We start from the raw sequence: 7,566 nt of genomic DNA on the forward strand, positions 1-7,566 counted from the left end.
ATATAATGTGATTCTTTTAGCATAAAAACTTGAAGCAAACAAAATTCATCACAAGTGTGTCTAGCATCTTCACTGTGGAATCCTTTCATTGAAATTTGTCATAACTCATTTATTCTTAATGTACATATGTCAATGAGTCTATACATATATTCAGGAAATATTAAACAATTCAGAAAAATTTGATCTGAAGTGTTAGTCGACCATAGATACTGAAAACAAATACTTGTTCAATCAATTTTGTTACTCAGGAAAAGACAATACTAGAAACAATTATACTAGTGTATCTATTGATGTACTGTTGAAGTTCACGAAACCCCTATTCAATAAATGCTATAATGTTCCCTATGACAATTATTTAATATCCTTTGATCTTTTCTTCAGACCGTTGAAACAAAGGTGTTGCATAGTTGGGACTATTCATTAGAGTAAGAGAATTTCCAGAAGGAAAAAAAAAAGATATGTGAGCTCCAAAATGAGAATGGTTTTGAAAGTTACAGAGAAGACTGTAGTGACATTGGCTTCATATCAGAGTAAGAGATACAAATATGTAATTATTTTCAGTACTATTTATCAAGATTTTGAGATTCCAGCAGAGAATAACCCAAAACAAAGGCTAGATGTTATTATTTCACAACAAACATAAGGTAGGAACAAGTACTCTTGACCAAAATTAAAGGTGTTACTCAGTGAAAGAAACAAATAGGACATGGTCTATGAATGTTTTCTACCATGTTCTAGGTATGGCTCCCATCAATAGTTGGAAAATATATATTAAAAAACATTGTCACTCAAACATTAACTGCCAAGACATATCTTGGAGGTGAATGAGGGTCTAAATGCAGATTGTACACGGAAAATCAGAAATTTCAGAAATCATGGCTGAAAACATAGATGCTCACCAATCTACAATGTGCCACAGTTGGGATGGGTTACTAAAAATTTCCCAGAAGATAACTATAGATGTATGTTTCAAAACAAAACAAAACTTGTGCAAATGCTTCTCACAACAACAATAACAAAAGGAGTGTGAAATCCATTTCTTAAATAAATGATTACCAGGAAATATCTTTGATAATAAAATATATTCTTTCTTCTATATGAAGATATACCTTAAATACAAATAATTATAGTTATTATCAGTGTATTTTGAAATAAAATTTTCTAACCTCATTTTTCTATTTTCATTGCTATGTGGACAAAAAATACATCTTTGTCAGTTAATGCACTTTGGTCTTTTGAGGTGTTCTTAAATTCCAATTTTTTTTTTTTATTGTTACTCACCCATATCAGGTACTAGAGATAGAAAGAAAGACAGAAACAAAACAATCCCAGTGCTTGCAGAGATTACAATTTATTAAGACTGTTATACATTGGGGCAATCCCACTTCTAATATAATAGGTGTTTTATTTTTTATTAACAGTGGAATGGTAGGAGTTCCTACAAATTCAGGTCTTTTCTTTTTTACCCGATTTCTTTTGAAGGCACTGCCATCCTTCCAGTTAATCTAAGTCCACAGTCCTAAGAGTCATTCTTGGCGTTTTGCTCTCTACCCTACAAATCTAATCAGTTACAGGTTTCAATTTTATCTCCAAAATCTCTCTTGCCTCATTCCCTTCTCTTTACTAACATGGCCACTACTTGAATTAGGGCCAGCATTGCCTCTCACCTAGACTATTGCAATACCCCTTCCAAATGTTCCCCTACTTGCTCCAAAGTATGTCTCAGATAGCTGCCAAAGAGATATTCCTATGGCCATGTCTGATAATATTAATCTTATTTTCAAATACCTCGAGGTGGCACCTCTTCTTTTATTTGTTGTCTAAAGTTCTTTTCAATCTCAGTTCAACCTACTTTTCCAGGTATATTGCACATAATTCTTTTTCTTTTTTTCTATGATAGTAATTTATTTAAGTTAAATAAATGTGCTCCACTGAGTTACAATGGTTAGCTAATTTCATGTTTTGCACAACCATACTTATTAAAAATACTTTGAAGACTAATGTATTGATAGATCCTTTTGACATGATTATTTCTTATCCCATTCTTCTCTCTTCTTTTATCTACAACCTCCTTCAGATATTGTTGAAAGTATAATTTGTCCTCTTCATACTTTGTCCCCTGGTTTTTAGGTAAGATCTACTGCCTCATGGTCAGGTCCAGGGCTCTCTTTAAAGGAAACATTTGATAATATACAGATTTTCTGGAAGCCTCCTTATGGCCTCTTTAACATTTTCATCTTCATAAAGTGTGTCATCATGCATTAACCCAGGTTTGTTGAATCCTGCAGCATTATAATACCATTTTCAAAGACTCTGGAGCCATCAGCTTGATGTAATAGATATCTGCGTTGCCATCTTGATCTAGAGAGGCTAGGCCTTGCCTGCTGGGTAAGTCCTAGAGGACACTAGGAATCCCATGGAGAGGAAGTCGGGCCTCCACAAGCCCACATGATTCTTCTTCATTTTCATTCTTTATATGCTTGTTGTACTTCATATATGACATTTCATCTACCTTATTCATGGTTTGCAAAACCTGCCCCCTTTACTTGGAATGTACTTCTCTTGAATCTTTAGCTGCCTTCTAAGCCCATCTCAACATCCTATATGGGGCCTTTCCTTCTTTGCTCTGCTTCTAGTGACTACCCACACAACTAATACATGTCTGAGGCTAGACTTGTTCCCAGGGTGATGAGTTGTCCAATTTAGGGCTGGCACTGCAGCATTTTTTCCCAATTTATGGAATCCGAACCCATATTGGGTTGGACATGCACTTTAAGAAGCATTACTCTAAATCACTATTGATTAAATAAATGCAAATTAAAACACAATCAAGCTACCACTCCATGCCTATCAAATTGACTAATATGACAGAAAAAGAAAATGGCAAATGTTGGAGGGGGATGTGGGAAAATTGAGACACTAATACACTGTTGGTGAAATTTAATACTGATTCAACCATTCTGTAGAATAGTTTAGAATCATGCCCAAAAGGACGTATGATAAAAAAATGCTCTCTTTCAAAAACAGATGGAATCTGAATAGAGGCTGAAGCATACCTTTTCTTTATTTTACATGACCAACATGGAAATGTATTTTGCATGACTGCACATATATAACATATCACATTGTTTACCTTCTCAGTGGGAGGTGAGAGAGGAAAGAAGAACAGAATTTGTAACTCAATTTTTAAAAATAAACATGAAAAAATATTTACATGTTAATTAAGGAAAATGAAATATTAAATCATTTGAAATGTAAAAATAAATAAAAATGAAATGTATTTTTTAATTCAGTGAGAAGAAAAAAATAAAGTAGCAGACCATGGCTTCAAGAATACGTATGGAGACAAATAAAACTAAATAGGGAAGATATGAAAAAGTACTGTATTTCGACTTAGAGGATCTTATTTTGAATTCTGTATCTGCCATGAACTACCTGTGTGAATTGAGATAATTCACCCAACTTCTTTGGGTCTCAGTTTTCTGATTCTGTTAAATAATATGGTTGAATTATTGGACTCTGAAGTTTCAGATTTAAATAGGTGATCTTAGTCTGTTTCTTAAATATATCATCTACTGGATCCTCATGGTTTCCATAATTTTGAAACAAAATTATCTCTAGGACAAATATCTTAATAAGGTTATTGATAAGCATAAAACACATGTTTTGGTTTATCTTAAAGTCCTCCATTATAACAGTGCTCTGTTCCAACAGTAATCTGTTGGAAAATTTCTGCATGTATCCTGTTTTGATAGCCTGGTAACTCTTTATAAAAATGAACATGTTAATTAATGATGTTAATCACAGTAATAACTCAAATTTTTGTAGATTTCATGAAGCCTTTTATATTAACAAAGAGTTGTTGAATTGCCCTTGTTTAAGAGTATGGGATTGCATTTGGCCAAATTATTTCATTTGATTGCCACAAGAATCCATTATAATTATTTGTATTCTGTAGTTTTGAGAACTGAGTTTCAAAGAGTCCAACTTACTTGCCCATAGTCATATAGTTAGTAAATGGTAGAATCAGGAATAAATATCAGGATTTATTTCTTTTTAATACTTAATATTTGACAATGCTATTCCAAGTACTAAAATTCAATTTAAAACCAAAGAAACAGATAATACAAGATAAATTCTTCAAATTTTTATCTTAGTATGGTAAAGTAGTTTCAATAATTTATAAATGAGATGGTCCATAGTAAAATAAGTAACAATAATTTTCTCATATTTTTGATCATAGGCAAAAACTATATGGCTCAGTGCAGCTCTCATAGTTATGAAGTTCAAAGATTTCACAGAATGTGATAGATCTGCAAAATGTCTCAGTGTTACATTTTGCATTTGGACATCTGATTCAGCTGAAAATGACTTGGAAACATACATAGAATCAGAGAGAAATTCATTTGTTCTATGAAGAGTGAAATGTCCATAAAATATCTTGAAAATTTCATCTAAAAGTTGATTTGTGGGAATCATTTTTTAAATAAATCTTTGAATACACATGGAATTTAAACCCTTAAATTAATTTTCATAAAGAGTAAGGAAAACTTAGGCTCACGTCTCACCTCTGACATACCAGTTATGTGACTTTGCATAAGTTATATTGTAATAAGAGAAATATTTGTTTATAAAGACTAACCTTATTTTTACCTAAGGGGGAAAGGAAACCGTTGGAGTGCTGAGATTGGAACCTTTAATATTACCATAATAATAGCTAATATTTATTTTTTTAATTTGTTTATTTTTTAGTTTTCAACATTCAATTTCATGAGATTTTGAGTTCTAAATTTTTGCACCCTCCCTACACCTTCCCAAGATGATATACAATGTGATGTAGGCTCTCTATATACACATTCATATTAAATACTTTTACATTAGTCATGTTGTAAAGAGGAATTAGAACCTATCAGAGCAACGAAGAAGAAACAAAACAAAACAAACAAAAAAAGGAAAGCAAATAGTATGCTTTGATTTGCATTCAGACTCTATAGTTCTTTTCCTGGATGTGGAAATCATTTTCCATCATGAGTCTTTGGAGTTGTCTTAGATTCTCACATTTCTAAGAAGAGATAAGTCTATCAAATCTAGTCACTGGAAAATATTGTTATTACTGTGTACAGTGTTCTGCTGGCTCTGCTCACTTCACTCAGTATCAGTTCATGTAAATCTTATCAGGTTTTTCTAAAGTCTGTCTGCTCATCATTTCTTATAGCACAATAGTATTCCATTGTATTCATTTACCACAACTTGTTTAGCCATTCCTCAATTGATAGGCATTCCATCAATTTCCAATTCTTGGCTACCACAAAAAGAATAGTAACATTTACATAGAACTTACTACGTGCTAGGCACTGTGCTAAATGATTTACAACTATTATCTCATTTGATCCTCACAACAACCCTGGAAGATAGTTCTTATTATTATCCTCATGTTACAAACAAGGAAACTGAGGAAAACAGAGATTAAATACTTCTTATGGAGGCATACATAAACATGGCACCTAGAATTCTGAGTATAATAAAATAATTACTATTCTAATTCTGAATGCCATGATCTCTCTTAATACATATTAATATTGCATTAGTGTTTTTTGGCTGATGTTATTGTTGACTTATATTGAGTTTGCAAACAGTTTTACAAAAAAGAATTTTTCAAAAATACCTCCGTTATCTTTTGTTCTCCATTAGGTTTGGCACAACTGATATCTCTAAAATGCTATAGGGGATTTTTCAAATAGTAATGCAGAGCTTTATATTTGTTCTTGTTACATTTTTATATCATTTGATTCAATCTATCATCAAAGGAATCTTTACAATACTGACTAAATAGAGTGAATAGAGTGTTTGACTTTGAGAGAAGTCCTGAGTACAAATCCAGTAGTTAACACTGACTAATTATGCGAACATAGGAAAGTTGCTTTACTTCTCTGAGATGCAGGTTTCTCATGTACAGATGAGATATGGAGATAATATCTGTTTTGCCTATCTCACAGGCAATTTTTATGACCTAGTTATCAGGACACTCTGACATTACTTGAAAAGACCAATGGAAAGGTGTGAATGTGGTTAACTACAAGAGGTACTAATAATTTTGGAGGCACATTACCAGCTCCCAGAAAAGAGATACAGATAAATGAATTTTAGTCACCCCAACTCAGACAGAGAAGGGTGAGGCTACAGGTCTTATAGCTATTGGAATAGCCTTTTTTCTATGCCAACTTGGCAGAACTTAGGAGGTTAAAAGGTTTAAACTTAGGAGGTTAATGAACAACAGCTCTGAAAATGTGTTGACTAGCCTTTAGATATGTGGGCTAGGGTAGTTTCATTTTAAAATGGCAATGGTATTTCCTGGAAACATCAGTGGGTCAAACCTTCAGCTGTTCATGTCAAAATGAGAAACTAACAAGCTTTAACAGGATTAGGTGCAGGTTGGAGAGTCAATAGCTCTGACCTCCTAAGCTACAGCAAGGAGCTACAGAGAGAAATGTCAAAAGCAACCAGGAATTTGCTTGCCAGAAGATGAAACTATAAGAGCAGAAATCTTACAGCCAGGCTGAAAGGTATATGGAAAGAAAGTCCTGATTCTTCTTCACCTCAGAATGTCAACAAGTCGATAGAAGATTATACTCCTATGTACTCATATACACATACATATATATCTATATCTATCTATCTATCTATCTATCTATCTATCTATCTATCTATCTATCTATCTATTCGATATATAGATATAGATATATGAAAGAGAATAATTCTGTCCTTTGCCTTTCATGTTGTTTGCTTTGCTCTTCTGTTAGAATTGAATACTTTGCTACTTGATTTATTCTTCTTGCCTGAACTACTAGTAGATGAAGCATTGAATGTGGACTTGAGTCATTCATTACCCTTACATTAAACCCAATAACCTGTGGGAATTCCACTGTGAGTAGAATAAATTACCTATGTTCAGAAAACTATTTGGAAATCTCAAGAGAAGTTGGTGTCATAGAACTTATTTAGTCCAGCAAGATCACACAAGCCAAAATGAATTGATTGCCTAACAATATTCACTTTTTTTCCTGTTTTAGAAAATGACAGGAGCTTTTAAAAGGGAAAAGAAATAGGTAAACAGAATAAACAGAACTACATGATCTGATCTGGAACCACTCATAGGCCAGAATAAAATTAATCTTGTTCATATCTTTTATGGTCATTGGTATGGAGATCAATTAATGAGCATTAATGGCGAAAATGGATATACTAATTTGGTTTTCATATGGCTGCCATTTATAGGTGGGTCTAATAAACTGAGCCATCTGCATTTTATGGATCCTATTGCTTGCTATATACATCTCTAATATCACACTATGGATAAAAGGTGAGGTCAGTTTGTTTAAAATGCAAATATGAATTAATATATTCCACCCACACACTACATCCATTGAGAATTTTTTTAAACCTTAGCTATGTTGATTCTACTACCATTTTCACTTGACGTGATTTTACTCTAGGCACAATTAAGTTTAGATATTGTAACTCATATGGTTTATGGAGCAGTGAACTGATATATGACAGAGTGATGGT

At 32.8% G+C, this 7,566-nt stretch overlaps 1 pseudogene; it reads right to left on the reverse strand.

Annotated features, from left to right (window-relative positions):
* Nucleotides 1-1,945: 1,945 nt before the first annotated feature.
* On the reverse strand, nucleotides 1,946-2,355 carry LOC140523165 (cytochrome b-c1 complex subunit 7 pseudogene; annotated as a pseudogene).
* Between the last annotated feature and the right edge of the window lie 5,211 nt (nucleotides 2,356-7,566).

Source organism: Notamacropus eugenii, chromosome 2, assembly GCF_028372415.1.
Source record: "Notamacropus eugenii isolate mMacEug1 chromosome 2, mMacEug1.pri_v2, whole genome shotgun sequence".
NCBI classification, from domain to species: domain Eukaryota; kingdom Metazoa; phylum Chordata; class Mammalia; order Diprotodontia; family Macropodidae; genus Notamacropus; species Notamacropus eugenii.